This window comes from Ovis aries, chromosome 13 (assembly GCF_016772045.2).
Source record: "Ovis aries strain OAR_USU_Benz2616 breed Rambouillet chromosome 13, ARS-UI_Ramb_v3.0, whole genome shotgun sequence".
In the NCBI taxonomy this organism is placed as follows: domain Eukaryota; kingdom Metazoa; phylum Chordata; class Mammalia; order Artiodactyla; family Bovidae; genus Ovis; species Ovis aries.
Window position 1 is genome coordinate 61,405,202 of NC_056066.1, and position 17,794 is coordinate 61,422,995.

The window sequence follows — 17,794 nt, forward strand, 5'->3', positions numbered from 1 at the left end:
CGTCTCATCCATACTGAGCCTGGGCGCTCAGCCAAACGAGGACCATCAAGTATGTCTCAGGCGCTTGGCCTCCGTCCAAACCCAGCATCTTGTTTCTTCCTGAAAGGGGCGCTGGGATGCCATCTCTTCTCATTCTCATAGACCATTCCCTTTGCACTCTTTTTTTCCCATTGACATAACATTATGTTAATTTCAAGTGTGCAGTGTGACGATCCCATATTTATATATATGTATTGCAAAATGATCACCACGGTAAGCCCAGTTAACATCTGTCACCACACACAGTCACAACAATTTTTTTCTTGTGATGAGAACTTTCCAGATCCAGTCTCCTGCTGCTGCTAACTGCTAAGTCACTTCAGTCGTGCCCGACTCTTTGCGACCCCATAGACAGCAGCCCACCAGGCTCCCCCATCCCTGGGATTCTCCAGGCAAGAACACTGGAGTGGGTTGCCGTTTCCTTCTCCAATGCATGAAAGTGAAAAGTGAAAGTGAAGTCGCTCAGTCATGTCCGACTCTTAGCAACCCCATGGACTGCAGCCCACCAGGCTCCTCCATCCATGGGATCTTCCAGGCAAGAGTACTGGAGTGGGCTGCCATTGCCTTCTCTGATCCAGGCTCCTAGCTTCTTTCAAATGTGCGATACAGAACTACTAACTCTAGCCACCGTGCTATACATCATCATTGCATTCACTTTATAATTGGAAATTTGGACCTTTTAACCCCCTTCCCCTACTTCACCAACCCTCACCCCCTGCCTCAGGCAACCACCAATCTGTTTTCTATATCCATGAGCTTGGTTTTTGTTTTGTTGCTTATTGGTTGTAGAATCCACACAGAAGTAAGGTTATATGGTATTTATCTTTTTCTGCCTGACTTATTTCACTTACCTTCTCCTTCTTTTTACACAATCCCTTTCTAACCCTCTTCCCCAATTGGTATGAAATTTCCAAGAAGACTTAACTCTGTAACTGGTAGGACTCCTTACACTGCAACTATTGTTTGCCTGGAGGAAGCCATGCTGCTGCTGCTGCTGCTGCTGCTAAGTCACTTCAGTCGTGTCCGACTCTGTGCGACCCCATAGACGGCAGCCCGCCAGACTCCCCCGTCCCTGGGATTCTCCAGGCAAGAATACTGGAGTGGGTTGCCATTTCTTTCTCCAGTGCATGAAAGTGAAAAGTGAAAGTGAAGTCACTCAGTCGCGTCTGACTCTTAGCGACCCCGTGGACTGTAGCCTACCAGGCTCCTCCGTCCATGGGAATTTCCAGGCAAGAGTACTGGAGTGGGGTGCCATTGCCTTCTCCGGGAGGAAGCCATGACCCTCACTCAATAAAGGAGGGAAAGAGAGTCACCATTTTTTGGAGCACCTACTAAGTGTCGAGCACTGTTCCGTTCTGTATGTCCATTATCCTCACAATAAACCTGAGCAGTGGCATTAATAGCCCCATTTTTCAGATGAGGAAACTGAGTGCCAGAGAGATAATGTGACATACTGGGACACTCGGCTATCTGGTGGAGGTAGAACTGGGATTCAAACCCAAGGCCATTTGGACCCCACAGTCATGCTTGTCATTTTCCATATCCCAGAGTTGTGCTATCCAATACGGTAGCCACTACCCACTCCTGGCCATATAAACTTAATTTAATTCAAGTTGAATAAATAAAATTCAATTCCTCAGTAGTACCGGCCACATCTCACTCAATAGCCATACATGGCTGGTGGCTGTATTGGACACCATCAAATATAGGTCTGTTGGATAGCACTGCTGTAGAATGTCAAGAAAAGAAAGGAACTTTGGTGATTTTTACTCTTGCAAGGGGAGCCAGCCATCTGCCATTTGTCAACCCTGTATGGAGTCTTTCAGAAGTTATCTTCCCTGGGTGAGAGCAAAATAAAATTATCCATGGGTTTCTGGGCTGTGTTTTGTTTTTCTCCTGGTTTGGGAAGAGACTGCAATCTGACTACACTCATTTCCACCCTGGACAGGTGCCCACGGATCTGTGTCCTCATACCCCCAACCCCTAGCTACCCAGTGCCCTCCTCTGGCACAGGGGATTCATGATGCTCCTGGCCATTAAAATGAGATGTCTTCACAAGACAAGTCAGATGGGGACTGAGCAGTTTCACGACACACTGAGCTTCGTTCCAGCTAGGTGGCTACTGGGTGCATGGAGGCTGCTGGGGAGAGGTGTCTTCACTGAGTGACAGTGAGGAGGAGGACTGATGGAGATCTTTGATAAGATGTCTGATTATAATCGGATTTTTTCTTGCTTAAGAACGGAAGGAGAAGGGGGCAACAGAGGATGAGATGGTTGGATGGCATCACTGACTCAATGGACATGAGTTTGAGCAAACTCTGGGAGATGGTGAAGGACAGGGAAGCCTGGTGTGCGGCAGTCCACGGGGTTGCAAAGAGTCAGACACAACTGAGAAACTGAACAACAGAATCCCTTTCTTATATTCAAGGAATTCTCATTTTGTAAATGAAGGCAGTCTTCTCCCACCATAGAAGCCAAAAGCCAGGTATTTGCCTTTATAGTTTCCACTGCAAGTATGAGATGGGCATGTGAGTCAGACTCAACCAATCAGAGCTTGGGTTACAAAGAAGCTGAGACTGCCAGCAAACCTCATGTGGAGGGTAGGTGAGAATGATGTTGAGGTAGTGCCCATGGCCAGATATCTGTGGTGAAAGTTGGTACCCAATGTCCTCACCAGACGACTCCATAGTATAAGGTGTCACATGACCTGGTCTTGTCATTCCTGTTCACTTCTAGAAGTTTCCTGATGAGTTTTGAACTTCTCTTGTTTTTTTTTTTTTTAATTATTTTTATTTATTTGTTTGTTCTGGGTTTTAGCTGTGACATGTGAACTCATAGCTGTGGCATGTGGGATCTAGTTCCCTGACCAGGGATTGAACCTGTGCCTCCTGCTTGGGGAGTGCAGGGTGTTGGCTACTGGACTACGAGGGAAGTCCTTGAACTTCTTATTTAATGAATTGTGTTTCTGCTTATCATCAGCCAGAGTTGATTACTATTGCTTAAAATGAACTGACACAGTGGCGTTCACTGGAATTAGACCAGATCATTTCTAGGCTGGAGTTTGCTCTGCAGGGGGGCTGGAGCGGAGGGCTCTCTGCTTGGGTCCACATGATATCTCCATATCAGGACCCACTCATCCCGGCCCCACTGGCCTCTTTTCTTGCTGTTGCATTGTCACCCTTTTTTTTCTTCCTCAAACTTAGCAAGTCTCCAGAACTGGAAGCTTGGGAGCCCTGCTCTGACTTTCTTCCATGCCGTGAGTCCTCTCTCCAGGACTTTAGAATTCAGAACATCCTTTCCCTATTTTTCTCCTGAAGCAACTCTTTTTTGAGCAATAATTGTCTCAAAGTCTAAGTTGGGTGGAAAGGGGGTCACAGTGTGAAAGCAAATGGAAACATAATAAGTAATATATCAAAATAGTACCCCACCATACTGAGAGCTTTCTTGGGAGATGGGACTTTTCCCCCCATGCTGTGTGGTTTATGGGATCTAAGTTCACTGACCAGGGATTGAACCAACCTCCTTGGCAGCGAAAGCTCAGAATCCTAACCATTGGACTGCCAGGGAATTCCCTGGGAGATGGGACTTGTGACTGATAGCAAACAGGAAAAGTTCTGTGTAAACAAGGATGAGATGATCACCCTACACTTTAGTACTATTATTACTAATCCTGTTTTTCTACACAGTTTTATATAGCTTGCTAAGGACAGAAGCAAGATCAGGCTGTCATCAACAGGCCCTTATCAAAGTTTTTTTTCTTTCTGATAAGTGAAAAACAATCTCAATGTTATTTTAATTTTCATTTCCTTTAATATGAGTGAGCAGAGCATCTTTCTAGGTTTGAAAGCCATGTTTTCTATACCCTTTCTCTGAACTAGCTATTTATACTCCTTATGTACCTGTTTTTTTAAAAATTATAAATATAGACATCTAGTATTGATTGATTTTTTTTCTCCTTGACTCCTGCTTATATGACAGTAAGAAATAAAAAATGTATCAGCCCACAATGTGAATAGAAGAGGAGGCAGACAACAGTGGTCCAGAAATTTTGGCAGACTTACGGCAGACAGAGACAGAGGAGAAGTACTGACTTAAACAGGAGGAGGAAGTTACGATCTAACGTCTGCAGAGAGGAATATTGATAACTGAAAGGTGAGCCCAGAATCCTTTCTTAAAAGAAATGGATGCTAAAGTTGAGGAAATCTCCCAGAGAGTAGAACAAAAAAAGCCGAAAAAGAGGAATGAAAGAGAAAAACAATGAGAAAATTAGCTCAGTCCATTAAACACAATTTCTAATAGAAGGTCAAGACACAATTTCTAAAGAAGTTTAAGACATATAGAAAAAATAGCAATAGCTGCAAAGGAAACAAATGAAAAAGTGTGGAAGAAATAAAACATAAACCCACATTATTGGGTTCAGTAGAAACAGTGTTTGTAGTTATTATAGGGTAAACATGATTCATGGACTTAACTATATTGAATAATGCTGGGTAGGCACGGAGAGTAGGTTAACATGTGAAGGGAAGTAAGTAAGGACCCAAAGGATGATTCAGAGTCAGGTATCTTAGTTGGGGCCAGCTAACTGCTGTAACAAAAATTCCCCTTGCCTCAGTAGCAGAATCTAGCATAAGTTTATTTTTTTGTCTAGTTTGGACAGCTGTCTACTAAGAAGTGTCTCATTGATCCAGATTCTTCCTATTCTGCAACTCAGCCATTTCCTAGAGCCTTGAAGTCCTTCACTTTCAAGTCCTTTAAAGCCCTTCACCTTAAAGCTGAGGAAGTATGAACAATTATATGAGAGGTTTTTACGGGTTAGGCCTGAGAATGGCACACATCATATTCATTTGGCCAGAACTTGGTCTGAACCACAGGGAAGGCTGGGAAATGTTGTCTAATTGTGTGTTTAGGAGCCAGAAAATAATGTGAGAGGAGCAAGTAGCAATATTTGCCATGTTAGACAAAGGTATGCTGTAGGGTGGGGAAGAACATTCCAGGTATTCAGAGCTTCCCAGTGGCACTAGTGGTAAAGAATCCGTTTGCCAATGCAGGAGACATTTGAGACAAGGGTTTGATCCCTGGGTCAGGAAAGATACCCTGGAGTAGGCAATGGCAACCTTCTCCAGTATTCTTGTCTGGAAAATTCCATGAGCAGAGGGGCCTGGAAGACCACAGTCCATGGGGTGGCAAAGAGTTGGACATGACTAAGCATGTATGGACCTCACATACTTGTTGAGCACCTACTAAGCATGGCAGATATAACAGCATGTGGCAGTGGGTAACAGCAGGTCGAGTTCCTAGGGGAGGGGGTATGGAACCTGGCCTTAGAGGTGAATGTGGCTAGAAGGGAGTTTTACTGATTCTGTAGAAAGTAGTAAACGCTTTGGCCTTGATTTTGAAAGAAATGGAAGTCCATTAAATGGTATTGAGCATAATGTGACCCAATCTGCTTTATGTTTTAAAATGATCACTTTGGCCACCTTGTGGAAAATAGATTGGGAGGTCAGGGCTGGACACAGGAGTAGAAGTAGAGCTTAACTATGTCAGGCAGGCTAGAGATGAGGACAACGCCTGGCCTGATGTGATGGATAGGAGAAATATTTGAGAGGTACTGGTTCAGACGGTAAAGAATCTGCATGCAATGCAGGAGACCCAGATTTGATCCCTGGGTCAGGAAGATCCCCTGGAGAAGGGAATGGCAACCCCACTCCAGAGTTTGCCTGGAGAACTGCCTGGAGAATTCAACGGGCAGAGGAGCCTGGCTGGCTACAAGTCCACGGGGTCGCAGAGTCGGACACGACTGAGCGCCTAACGCACGCACATACACACTCTAAATAAGAGACATGGTGACTGACTTAATGGGGTGGGAGGGGCATGTGAAGGAGAAAGAAGGGACAGCAATGATTGCTGAATTTTCGATTTAGTGGTCTGTTGGACTCTAAATGGGAGTTTGAGACATGAAAGCACTTTAGAAAAAGCCAAAGGACACAACAAAGCCAGTGCGTTACATTTTACAGATGGAGAAACTGAGGCACGAGATACTAGCAGGCGGAGTCAGACCGTGTATCGCTCGTCTCACACCCCCTTAGATGGGTGAAAGGACCGAAGGGTCTTGGGTACCTACTAAGGGCCAGTACCTGGCCGGGCCCGGCCTCTCCCTGCCGTGCCTGACTGTCAATGACCGTCATTCGTGTCTCAATAAAGTTATTGAAATTGACACTGGTTGTTAAGGAAGTAGGTCGCCGAGCCGGTTGCTAAGGAAGTGAGCGGCCTCGTTCTCTCCCCATCCGGGGCAGCGGGGAACGGCTGAGCCAACGGCCAAGCCCACGGCTCGCCGCCGCCCCCGCAGCCGCCCGCTTTCAGCTTGGGCTGCAGGTGAGTCGGGGTGGAGCCGCAGGGCCGCTGGGCAGGGCCGGTCTTTCCGCCGCATGGTATCTTCCCCTGGAGGCCCGCGGCGGCACCACCGACAGGCTTTGCAGCTCCGGCAGCGGGAGCATCTTCTGCCCTGCCTCCTGGGCATCTTCAGGCAGTCCGGACGGCCTCGTCCCCTTCTCCCCCAAGCGGGAGTGCGGCCCGACCCCAGACCCGGCCGCGAGGGGTGGAAGTCAGAGACGGAGCTCTGGGGAGAAGCGGGAGGGAGAGGGGAAGCGGTAAGGGAGGTGGGGAAGCGAAAGCTTGGGGTCCAAATCTTGGCGCTGCCCCTGGCTCACTGTGTGACCTTGGGCAAGTCCCTTTCCCTCTTGGTCTCAGTTGACCTGTTTGCCCAGTGGGGTCCTAACACTTGCTGCTCGGAGTGTTTAAGATATTGAGCCGTGTATGCTGGAAGTTCCCTCAGTGGGGAGGAGAAGGGCCAAGAGTCCAACTTGAAGTCCGAGTGTCTGGATTTGAGACTCTGCATCTCCACTTAGTAATGGTGTTGGTTTGGGCAAATTAATCTCTGAGCCTTCTTTTCTTATCTGTAAAATGCATTAATGAACTGCAGTGAGAATCCAGTAAGATGGGTATGTCAAGTAGCTTGGCACGTAGTAAGTGCTCAGCAAGCTGTTAGGAGGCATGTGGGGTGGTTTGGCTAAGGCTTCCTGGAGGGGCTGACTTTGAGACAGGTAGGGTTTAGGTGTGTAGTGCACCAGTGATGTTCCTCCCTTGTTGACATCCCTCCTCGGTTTTACTTCTTCATTCTGCTAAGAGCAAGGGAGGTGGTGTGGATTTCTGCAAAATAGTCCTGGTGGGGGAAACCCTAGGGTCAAGTCCTTGTTGATAGTTGAGGTTATGGTTTTATTTTTTTATTTAGGTCTTGTTGACTCTTCCAGAAGACAAAGAGTTATGTTTCTGTCTTTTGAGAAGTTCTTGAAACAGTAATAGCTATTTCCAAGTGTGACTGACCCTTAAACAACACAGATTTGAACTGTGTGGATGCGATTTTTTTTTAAACAAAGTTATGTACTTCACCTTTATGTATAAAGAACTTGAGCATCCATGGATTTTGGTTTCCACCGGGGCTCCTGCAACCAATTCCCCACAAATACTGGGGTCAGCTATATATGATTAAGAAGCACTTTTCAGGTATATTATCTCATTTAATCTTCACATAGACTTTGCCAGGTAGGTGGTGATGTCATCTCCATTTCGAAGATGAGGAAACTGAGGCTAAGAAAAGTGAATGACTTGCCTAAGAATTTTATACCTATTAAGTGATGGAGCTGGACACACTTCCAGGTAAATCCTGTATTTTCTTCTCCGTACCCTGATATCTCTGATATTTCAGTGGTTCTTTTGTTCCTTCTGACTGCTGTGGCTAGAGGCTTTTCTTCCACTGACAAGGAAACAAGATCTTACATAAAGCTTCAGTTAAATAGATACCATCCAAAGCGTGAACTTCAGAACAGAGTTGAAATGTTTAAAGGGGTTTCTCTGTCCTCCTGACCCCTCCTCTGTAAAATGAGAGGAGTAAGCTAATGGGTCCTTTTAGTGCTATTGTGCAATTCTGATGGCATGCTAGTGGTTTAAAAGCATGGAATGAAGCTGCCTGGCTTCAAATCTTGGCTCTGCTGCTTCTAAGTTGTGTACCACTGAGTAATTTGCTTTACCTCTTTGTGCTACAGTTTCAGCATCTGGAAAAGTAGGGTAATAATAGTATCTACCACCCATGGCTGTTGTGAAGATTTATTATGCCTAATGCATGTGAAGTGCCTGGCAATTTTGGTAAACATTAGCTATCGTTATTTAGGCTATGTTAAGGAGAAGGCAATGGCACCCCACTCCAGTACTCTTGCCTGGAAAATCCCATGGATGGAGGAGCCTGGTAGGCTGCAGTCCATGGGGTCACTAAGAGTCAGACACGACTGAGTGACTTCACTTTCACTTTTCACTTTCATGCATTGGAGAAGGAAATGGCAACCCACTCCAGTATTCTTGCCTGGAGAATCCCAGGGACGGGGGAGCCTGGTGGGCTGCCATCTATGGGGTTGCACAGAGTCGGACATGACTGAAGTGACTTAGCAACAGCAGCAGCAGCAGCTGCCTAAATAACCTGAATTAAAACTGAACTGAACTGATGCTTTATATTCTAATGATGGTTAGTGAATGAATAAATTAAAGCATATGCTGATGATACTAGGTCTTGTCAACTTCACAAGGTCACTGAATTCATGAAACAGTAGCTGTCATAGTATGGTATAAATGTCACTGTTACAGGGTTACCCCAGGAACCTGTAATCCCATGTCAGAATGGATTGCAAAGAAAAACGAAAGCTGATGGTCAGATGCCAGGTCTGGTTATCCAACTCCCAGTTCAGTAACTGTTTACCAAATCCCTATTTGCCAAGCATGTGGGGCATGTGGAGAACAGCCCCAACTCCACATTCTTCAAGGACCTCGGAGCTTAATTTGCATATCGCTAGCATTTGAATTGAATTTGATGTCTTTAAGTGAGTTCGTGTCTTGTGTCTTCCCCTCCTTGGTGTAAAGGTGTGGATTCACATCTCTTGTGTCCTTAGGTTTCTGTTGGGTGCCTGGGCTAGAAGTCTTGGCTTGCCCTCTACGCCCTTTATCCACTGATTTATGGGTCTCTGAGAAAGAACCTTCTGTTGTGCTGGTTTATAATACAGTGCCCTCTTTATGGTGCCTAATGGTTTATAAGAATGCCTAAACGTGTCTCCACTCATTTGGTCTTTCAGTAGCCCTGTGAGGACAGGAGGGTGCAGATTGAGATTCCCATTTTACAGTCGAGGGACTTGAGGTAAGAAGCCAGGCTGCTAGTAGGTGGCCCATTTCACGTTGACCTCCAGGCCTTCTGACTCCAAGTTCAGTGCTCTCGCCCTACTGGCTTAGTTTCATTCACTTGCTGGACACGTGGTGTGTGTCCGGTGCAGTTCTAGCCTGGAGCTGTGATTACGGTAGAGAGGTAGGTGAGGTCCTTGCTCTCATGCAGCTTCCATTCTAATGGCAGCAGCAGCAGAAGAAACCGGTAAATGAATGGAAATAGGTACTCTGAAAACAGTAAAACAGTGTGTCGTAGAGAGTAACTTCTCCATGGGGGTGCTGCCACTTAAACTGGGTGGTCCAAGAAGGTTACTCTAAGATGATGACATTTTTGCTGAGATTTGTGGCCAGCCATTTGAAAATGGCAGAAGAGCAGGGGTAAAGCCTCTGAGGTGGGAATAAGGTTGGTAAATTCTGGGAACCAAAAGAAGACTCAGAGTGGCCGGAGCAAGTGGACATGTTGGGGATGGGTGGGGGTGAGGCTTCAGGTCGTGCAGGGCCTGTAGCCCAGAGCACGGAGGTAGGCTTTTATTCCAGAAGCAATGGGAAAGCATTGAAGGCTTTAAGAAGGAAGTGATATGATCTGTTTTGTGTATTTTAAAACTCACTTTGGCCTCTGTGGCCAGTGAATTTTAAGAGGTATAAGAATGGCAGCCTGCACAGTCGTTCAGAGGCCAAGTGAGAGGTGATGGTGGCTTTCTAGGGTGTTGGCAGTAGACATGGTATAAGAGGATGGATTGGGGATGTGTCGTGGAGGTGAAACCAGCGGGATGGTGGTTGAGGGCAAGGAATCATAGATGATTCCTGGGTTTTTGGCCTGATCAATTAGGTAGATGTTGGTGGTGCCATCTGCCTTGAAAATGATAAGACAGCTTTTTGGTAAGGTGCCCTGTGTGGAAGAATTAGCTCTGGTTCCTGTGAACCCTTGGAGGAGAGGCACAAGGTATAAACATCCCACTTAGAGCCTCTGGGGAAGAGATCCTACAGGATAGACAGCCAGGTGTGTCTGTTTGAAGCCTCCTCCAGGACATCAGAAGCCCTACTTTTCTTGAAGTCTGGCTCTTTGCCAGCTTGTGGAGTGGCAGGTGCGGGCTGTGCCAGAGCAGTGCCCATCTGTTTCATTGCTGTTGGCTTTGCTGTCCTAACTCAAGATCTTTGCTGATGAAGGTTCCTGGGGGAAGGCTGGCCAACTCTGGGAGACAGAATGGAATCACTTGTGAAGTTCAGTGCCTCAAATGGCCACAGTCTGCCTGCCAAAGTGGTTCTTTCTTGGCCATCGAATGACATTTCTAAAGTTTCAGAGCTTTTGATTTGGGAATCCCTTGAGAAGCTGTTGTGTTCTGCTAGAATTCCTAGAGCATCCTTGAATGGAGTATCTCTTCTGAGCAAGGGAATTTGAGCCTTCTTTTCATTTATGCTAATAACTGCCTCGGTAAATTTAGACTTCACAATGTTGTAGATTCAGCACTGTGAATAGTAAGACTAATAATTTACCACCTCCGCTTGTCTAGCTTTGTTTTCAGTTTAGAATGCTCTTTCCTCCACATTCTTGTGTACTGATGTTTAGTTAGTTGAGACCGTGTGGCACATGTATTTTACCTAGTTTACAGACGAAGCATTGAGAGGGCATTCATTTTGGTCAATAATATTAGATACTTGATAGGTGCAGGGCTAGGTAGGTCCTTGTTGGTCCAAGGCTGTTCTGTATGATCAAGGCACCCATGTGCCCTGAGAGCTTATTAGAAATGTAGAGTTTATGTCTAGATATAGTCAACCTGTCTGCATTTTACCAAGATGTGCCCCCAGGGTGTTTTCTGGGTACATTAAAGCTGGTGATGCATCTCTTCAGTAATAAGTCACAAAACTAGGACTTAACCAAACGTAATGATGATAAAAGTACAGGCTTCCCTTGTTTTATTGTGCTTCACAGATACTGCATTTTTTACAATTGGAAGGTTTGTGGCAACCCTGCGTTGTCAGGTGATAGTTAACATTTTTGGGGGCGATAAAGTATTTTTAAATTAACAGTTGCATTTTAATTAAACAATTACATTGTTTTGTTAGACATAATACTCTTGCACACTTAATAGACAACAGTATAGTGTAAACATAACTTTTATATACTCTGGGGTACCAAAAACTTTGTGTGAACTGCTTTATTCCAAGATTTGCTTTATTATAGTTGTCCAGAGCCAAATCTGCAGTATCTCCAAGGTATGCCTGTAACAGGAATAGCTCACATTTATTGATCCAAATGCTGTCCTTTCTTTACACGCCTTGTCTCGTTTAGTCCTCACAGCAGCCTGGTAACTGAGTACTGTGATGAATCCCATTTCCCAGAAGAGGAAAGTAGAGGCACAGAAAGTCAGATAACTTACTCAGGCCTGCTGACTCCAGGTCCACTGCCCTTCCAGCCCCTCCTTGTTCATCTGTTTTTCAGATGGGCAGCACCTCCCTGACGTCTCGTCAAAGGCCTTTCTTTCCCTTTTGTACCCGGGTGACTAACTTCAAGTGCTGATGAAGGAAAAGTGACTTCATAGAATGACTGAAGAAATCAGGGGAAAAACCCTTGGTGTTTGAATATAATTCTGAGTGTCAATTACTTGACTGACAGGCATCAGACAGATAACCTGATTAGTGAGATAGGCCACCTCTCCCTCTTCTTAGCTCTAACTCAGGCCTGAAACATGAAGCGGGTAGGCACTGTGAGCTTGTATTTTGAGTCATTCAGGCCTGAACTGCTTCTTGATTCTGGTGATAACATCAGTACCAATGAGGAGAAGCTGGCTAAAGTCCTGTGCCACCAGCGAGGACTAATTGCAAAAGATTCCCTTTGTTGAGCCTCAGCTCTCCCTGTCTGCTGGGTGGGATTTTCCTTCCAATATGCCCTTATCTCCGCAATCTTAGAAAGAGTTCTTGATCAAAGCCTGTACCATCACAGGAAATTCTGGTGTGAAAAGGCAGTGGGATCTGGGTGGAGACGAATTATCAGCACAATTCTGCCATTTGCTGTGTTACCCAAGGCAAGTAACTCAGCGTCTTTGGCCCTCAGGATCTGTATAGTCAAAATGGACATGGGATCGTCTTTCAAGGCTCTTCCAGCACTGCCTGAAAGACAGCTTTGAGTTGGGTAATCTTTTCCTTTTCCTTGGTGACTTGATGCAATGCTTTCTCCCAGGCCTTCCAGGGTGGGGCTTTGAGAGCTCTGTCTTGGCAGTCAGAGATCCTTACCATCAGCTCATCTTATCAGCACAGACATCTGCATTGCTGCTTGGGATGTTCTTGGTTAAGGCTCAGTTAATCTTGGTGGCACACTGTGTCTCCTCACTTTGTCGCACTGATAGCAGACGGAGAGCTCTTCACACACAGGCACATCTATCTTTAGCATGCTGGTTTATTTAAGTCATAGTTTGCATTAGAGAGCATCAGTGATAATTGTGGTGGGTGTGGTTTTATTTTTATAATTTTTGGCAAGATATTTGCAGCAGTTGCATTTTGTCATATTTGAACATAGTATATAAATGGAAGTGGGTCCAAGTGAAATAGAAATTGTAATAGATTCTTCGGAGCTGAGACTGGACATGCTGTTACCCACCGTGGGGTCCTTAACATCCCCTTCAGCACTGGTTTCTGGAAGGACTTGCTTTGAGGCTTTCGTGTGTGATATAAATTAAACAGAGGCTAAATCTCATAGTACTGTCTCCAGCTGCATAGGGGACTGTAGTAAGCATTACTTTATAACACATTTCAATAACCTAAGCAAAAAAGTCTAGCTAGTAAATCATAAAAGATTCCATGCAGATAAGATAAAACGTCAGCTTGAGTTACTTAAGATAACCGCAAGAAGATAGTTCTTGGTGGAAATAGTTACTGGTTTTGCAAGGTCTGCAATAGCAGGACAGATTCTAGCCCAAGAAATACATGGTGCTTTTCCCTCCTTATTTCTTCAATTTTGTCAGCATTTAAAAAAAATATTTCTCCCCCCTGACTATAAAAATAATTTCCACTGAGGAAAAGTGAGGAAAATCCTAAAAAGATTAACTAAGATTCACCCAGAAATGACTACTGTTAAATCATCTTACTGTCCAAAGGAAAATGCATTCCTAAATGTGTTTTATCTCATGGATATGCAGTTCTTACCTATTTCCCTAATCATTGTCATTTAGGCTGGTTTCAGTACTTAATTCTATGAGTAATGCTACAGTGGACATCTTAAAGATTATCTTTGCATAAACTTGTATTTATGTTTCTGATGATGTTTTTAAAACTAAAACAATGTTTTGGTTGCGGCGGGTTTTCTGTGCTGCTCACAAGCTTCCTCTCGTTGAGAGCGGAGGCTCCTCTCTAGCTGCGGCGCTCAGGCTTCTCACGGTGCTGGCGTCTCTTGTTGCAGAGCACAGGCTCTAGGCAGCGGGCTTTCATAGTTGCTGTATGTCACGTGGAATCTTCCCGGACCGGGGATCGAACCCATGTCCTCTGCATTGGCAGGCGAATTCTCATCCACTGTACCACCAGGGAAGGCCAAGTTGTTTTTTTTTTTTAACGAGGATAATTTTTTTTTAAAGTTTTTATTGAACTTGTTACAGTATTGTTTCTGAATTTTATGTTTTGGTTCTTTGACCTGGAGGCATATGGGAACTTATTTCCCGGACCAGGGATTGAACCCGTACCCCCTGCAGTGGAAGGCAAAGTCTTAATTAACCACTGGACCCCCAGGGAAGTCCCCTCGTGATTTCTTTAAACTGGATCCTTTCCTTGTTGAAAAAAAAAAAAATGTAAAGGCAGCCTCCTAAATAATGTTTTCAACAAGATAGTGTCTAAACAAAGTTGAAAAGGCAGCCATTAATAGTTTAGTGGGGAGAGATTACCTTTAAAAAAGGTATTCTGATTCAGTTTCAGCTTACTGGTCCACTTGCAGATGTCTTTTCAGATAGTTGCTCTCAAAGTGTATTTCCAGTTTTGCATTTGGAGATGTTCATTTAACATTTCGTAACCATTTTTCCGTATTTTCATGTTTAGTAATTATGAACTAGTAAACTTTCCCTAGCAGTGGGCGCTGATGATGTTTCTGGCTTTTAATAATCACATATAGTGCTGTGGTGAGCATCTTTGCTTCTCTGCCAGCCTCATAAGAGAACAATTCTAAATAAATTAGTTTAGGGAAAGTTAGAACTTTATGTAGTTCAAAAGGAAAACTGTACCTTTTCCTTCTTAAAATTTTATTAGGACCCTCTAAAAATATCTTTAAAAAAAAATCGTCATGAGATATAATTCACATACCATAAGATATCTTTTAATAACTTTTGTCAGCCTTCTTTGCTGTCTCCTTAATCTGTTTTTCTTTCTTCTTTTATTTAATTATTTGACTGTACCAGGTCTTAGTTGCAGTTCACAGATCTCCGATCTTCGTTGTAGGATGCGGAATTCTTAGTTGTGGCATGTGGGATCTAGTTTCCTGACCAGAGATTGAACCTGGGCCCCCTGCATTGAGAGCATGGAGTCTTAGCCACTGGACTATAGTGAAGTCCCTGTTTTTCTTTTTGGTACAGTATTCCTTGTGAATAGGACTCAGAACATGAGACTTTAACATTTAAACCCTTCATTCTCTGAATAGACTATTGGCTGGTGACATTAACCAGAAATACTGTATGTACGTTACCAGTTTTGTGCAGTGGATGAGCTGTGAGAGCAAGCATGTCTTTATGGAATCAGGCAGTGAACCATGATATTTGTGATGGACTTCCAGAGAGGAATTTTTAAAATGTAGCCAATTCATTATATTACTGAAACACCCTGTGATTTATGGGATATTCTGTTTGATCAGCTTTGGAAACTGTTTACTCTAAAGGTAGCGTGTGTGTGCAGCTTCTCTAACATGAATGTACACACGAGAATCACTAGAGATGTTGGTAATGGGACTCTGATTTTGAGGATTTAGATGGCATTAGATTCTAGAAGTTAAACGAGGTGGGATGGGGGAGGATTTTAGGTGACACTCCGATACAACATCCTCAATTCTGTTGAGTTGACACTGTGAGAGTTATTCCTTCTGAAACTCTTTTGGCTCTTCTGACTATGTCAAGAAGAGTATTTGGTTCCAGTCTTCCTTAACATGTGCTGAGTTCCCTTTCTAACCAAGGGAGATCAGTTCTGGGGCCTTAGATAAGCTATAGTTATTTAGTTTGAATTTAGTAACACTATTGTGTGCCCTTATATTTATTTTCAGTTACCTTCCATTTACAAGTGATACTGGTTTTCCATTTATGGTAGTGATAGAAAGTTTCTTATAAAAAGAAATGTGTGTTAAAAGTAGATTTAATGCAAAACCTTAACTCAGTAATAGTACAGGTAGTGTATGGATATGGCAAAAACTGTGAAGTCAGATGACTGACATTTAGGACATGCTGGTGCGGAAAAAAGGCCATGAACTTTGGAGCCAGGTCGCCCTGGTTTTTGCTTACTTTGCTGCTGCTTATCTCAGTCTGCCATGTTGCTTCTCTCTCCAATCTCCAAGGTTTTTCACTCCCATAAATTGGGTCAGGGCAGAGGCACCTCCTGTAGGCCAGGCATCGTCATGCTTGTCCTTCTCTGATCCTCACACAACCCCAAGTAGCCAGGCATTCATGATAGTCCCATTTTGCAGAGGAGGAAATAGGCTCAGAGGGGTGAGGGAACTTGCATGGAGTCCCAGAGCTGGGAATGGTTGAACTGGGTTTCAATCCCTGGTGTGTCTGAACCTCTTTTTTGTTATTCCAGGCCACCTCCCTCCTTCAAATACAGAATTTGTTGTGACTCTTTGCCCAGCTGCCTGGCTGGCTGATTAAAAGGACAAGTCATTGTGTACACTTATCATCACTACAACATTATTGACAATAGCCAAGAGGTGCAAGTAGCCCGCATGTCCATGGCCATATCAGTGGATAAAGGAAATATGGTATATGCTACAATGGGATGTATTTAGCCTTATAAAAGACAGAGATCTTGTCACATGCTACAATACAGATGAACCATGAGGCTGAATGGTGGTTTCCAGGGGCTTGGGAGACAGGGAGGTGGGGAGTTGCTATTTGATAGTATAGAGTTTCAGTTTGGCAGGATGAAAAAGTTCTAGAGATCTGTTACACAACACTGTGAATGTCATTACTGAACTGTACACTTAAGACTGGTTGCGAGGGTACATTTTATAATAAGGTGGGTTTTTTTTTTTTAACCACAATTAAAATTTTCTTAAAAGTTAAAAAAAAAAGTGCCATTGGTCAGAAGGCAATCTGTTTTTTCTTCCATTTTGGAAACTCTGAAGCATACATAAAAATCGAATAGTGGAATGAACCATGAACCCATTACCCAGCTCCAGCAGTTATCAGCACATGGTAGTTCTGGTTCACCTGTGACCTTTTATCCACCCCACTGACCTCACCCCTGATTATTTTGATTCCAGATAGCATGTCACTTTTATCTGAAAATGCTTTTGTGTGTATCTCTTAAGAGTAAGAACCTTCTTTAAAAAATACCGTTTTTATACCTAAAAAGTAACGATAGTTCCTTAACATCAGGGTTCGAAGTTTCTTGATGGTCTCATATATTTTTAATAATCAGCTTGTTCAAATCAAGATCCAGAAAAGGGTCCTACTCAAGGACCAAATGTTGTATTTGGTTGATTAAGTATCTGACATCACAGTATAAATTTTAAGCAGAGAGACTGTTTCATTTCTTTGCTGGATCAGTACTTGGAACAAGAAGTTCCTGGCAGGCAGGCTCTTCCAGCTTCATAGCTTAGTGGTAGTTCAGAGCATTAGCCCTGAATGTCAGGGTCGTGTGGACGGTGGGCGCCCTGTGGGTGAGAGGATAAATGGTGTAGCCAGGAGAGTGGGTAAGACCGTGCCCTCTGTCAGAAGGACATGCATAGCCTTTAAACCTCTAGCAGTAACTTCTACTAAGAACCTCCACATATAGTTAAAGGTATATTCATTCGCGTTGTATGCTTAGTCATGTCTGACTCTGCAACGCTATGGAATGTAGCCCACAGGTCTCCTCTGTCCATGGAATTTTCCAGGCAAGAATACTGGAGTATTCTTTTCCTCCTTCAGGGGATCTTTTAGATCTCTTGCATCTCCTTCACTGGCAGGCAGATTCTTTACCATTGAGCCACCTGGGAAGCCCAGTGTTCAGGACATTCACTGCAGCATTGTTTGCACTAACCAAAACCTTTTGCAAAGACCAAAAACTCTTGGAGTTTCCCTCAGTGGGGAACTGATCAAATACATTATCAGGCAACTGTACTGTGGTATCTAAGCAGCTACTTAAAAGGTAGGGACAGGAGTGAGGGTTGGAAGAATGGGAGGTTTCTCCAAGATCTATAAGATAAAGAATGATATATACCTACTTACACCTCAATTTTAAAAGTGGGGAAGCAGTATTTATATTAGTTAAGATATATTAAGCATGAATATATCATATATTAATGTTTGCATGTGCTTCAAGTATCTCCCCAAGGGTA

The 17,794-nt window shown here is 44.0% G+C and overlaps 1 protein-coding gene across 10 annotated transcripts in view; it reads left to right on the top strand.

Moving 5' to 3' along the window:
* The window catches only part of KIF3B (kinesin family member 3B), a 58,778-nt gene that overhangs the window by 13,923 nt on the left and 27,061 nt on the right, over nt 1-17,794 (top strand). For 2 of the 10 annotated variants that reach the window (XR_009596097.1, XM_012189031.4), the window contains exons 1-2: nt 6,322-6,411; nt 7,629-7,752. The exons of 2 other annotated variants lie outside the window; for them this stretch is intronic. The gene's annotated coding sequence lies outside the window, so the exon portion shown is untranslated. Of the gene's footprint in view, nt 1-6,321; nt 6,687-7,628; nt 7,753-9,212; nt 9,275-17,794 lie in introns of those variants that run through there. 6 more of the 10 variants (XR_009596098.1, XM_042230015.1, XR_009596099.1 and 3 more) reach the window with 4 other exon arrangements.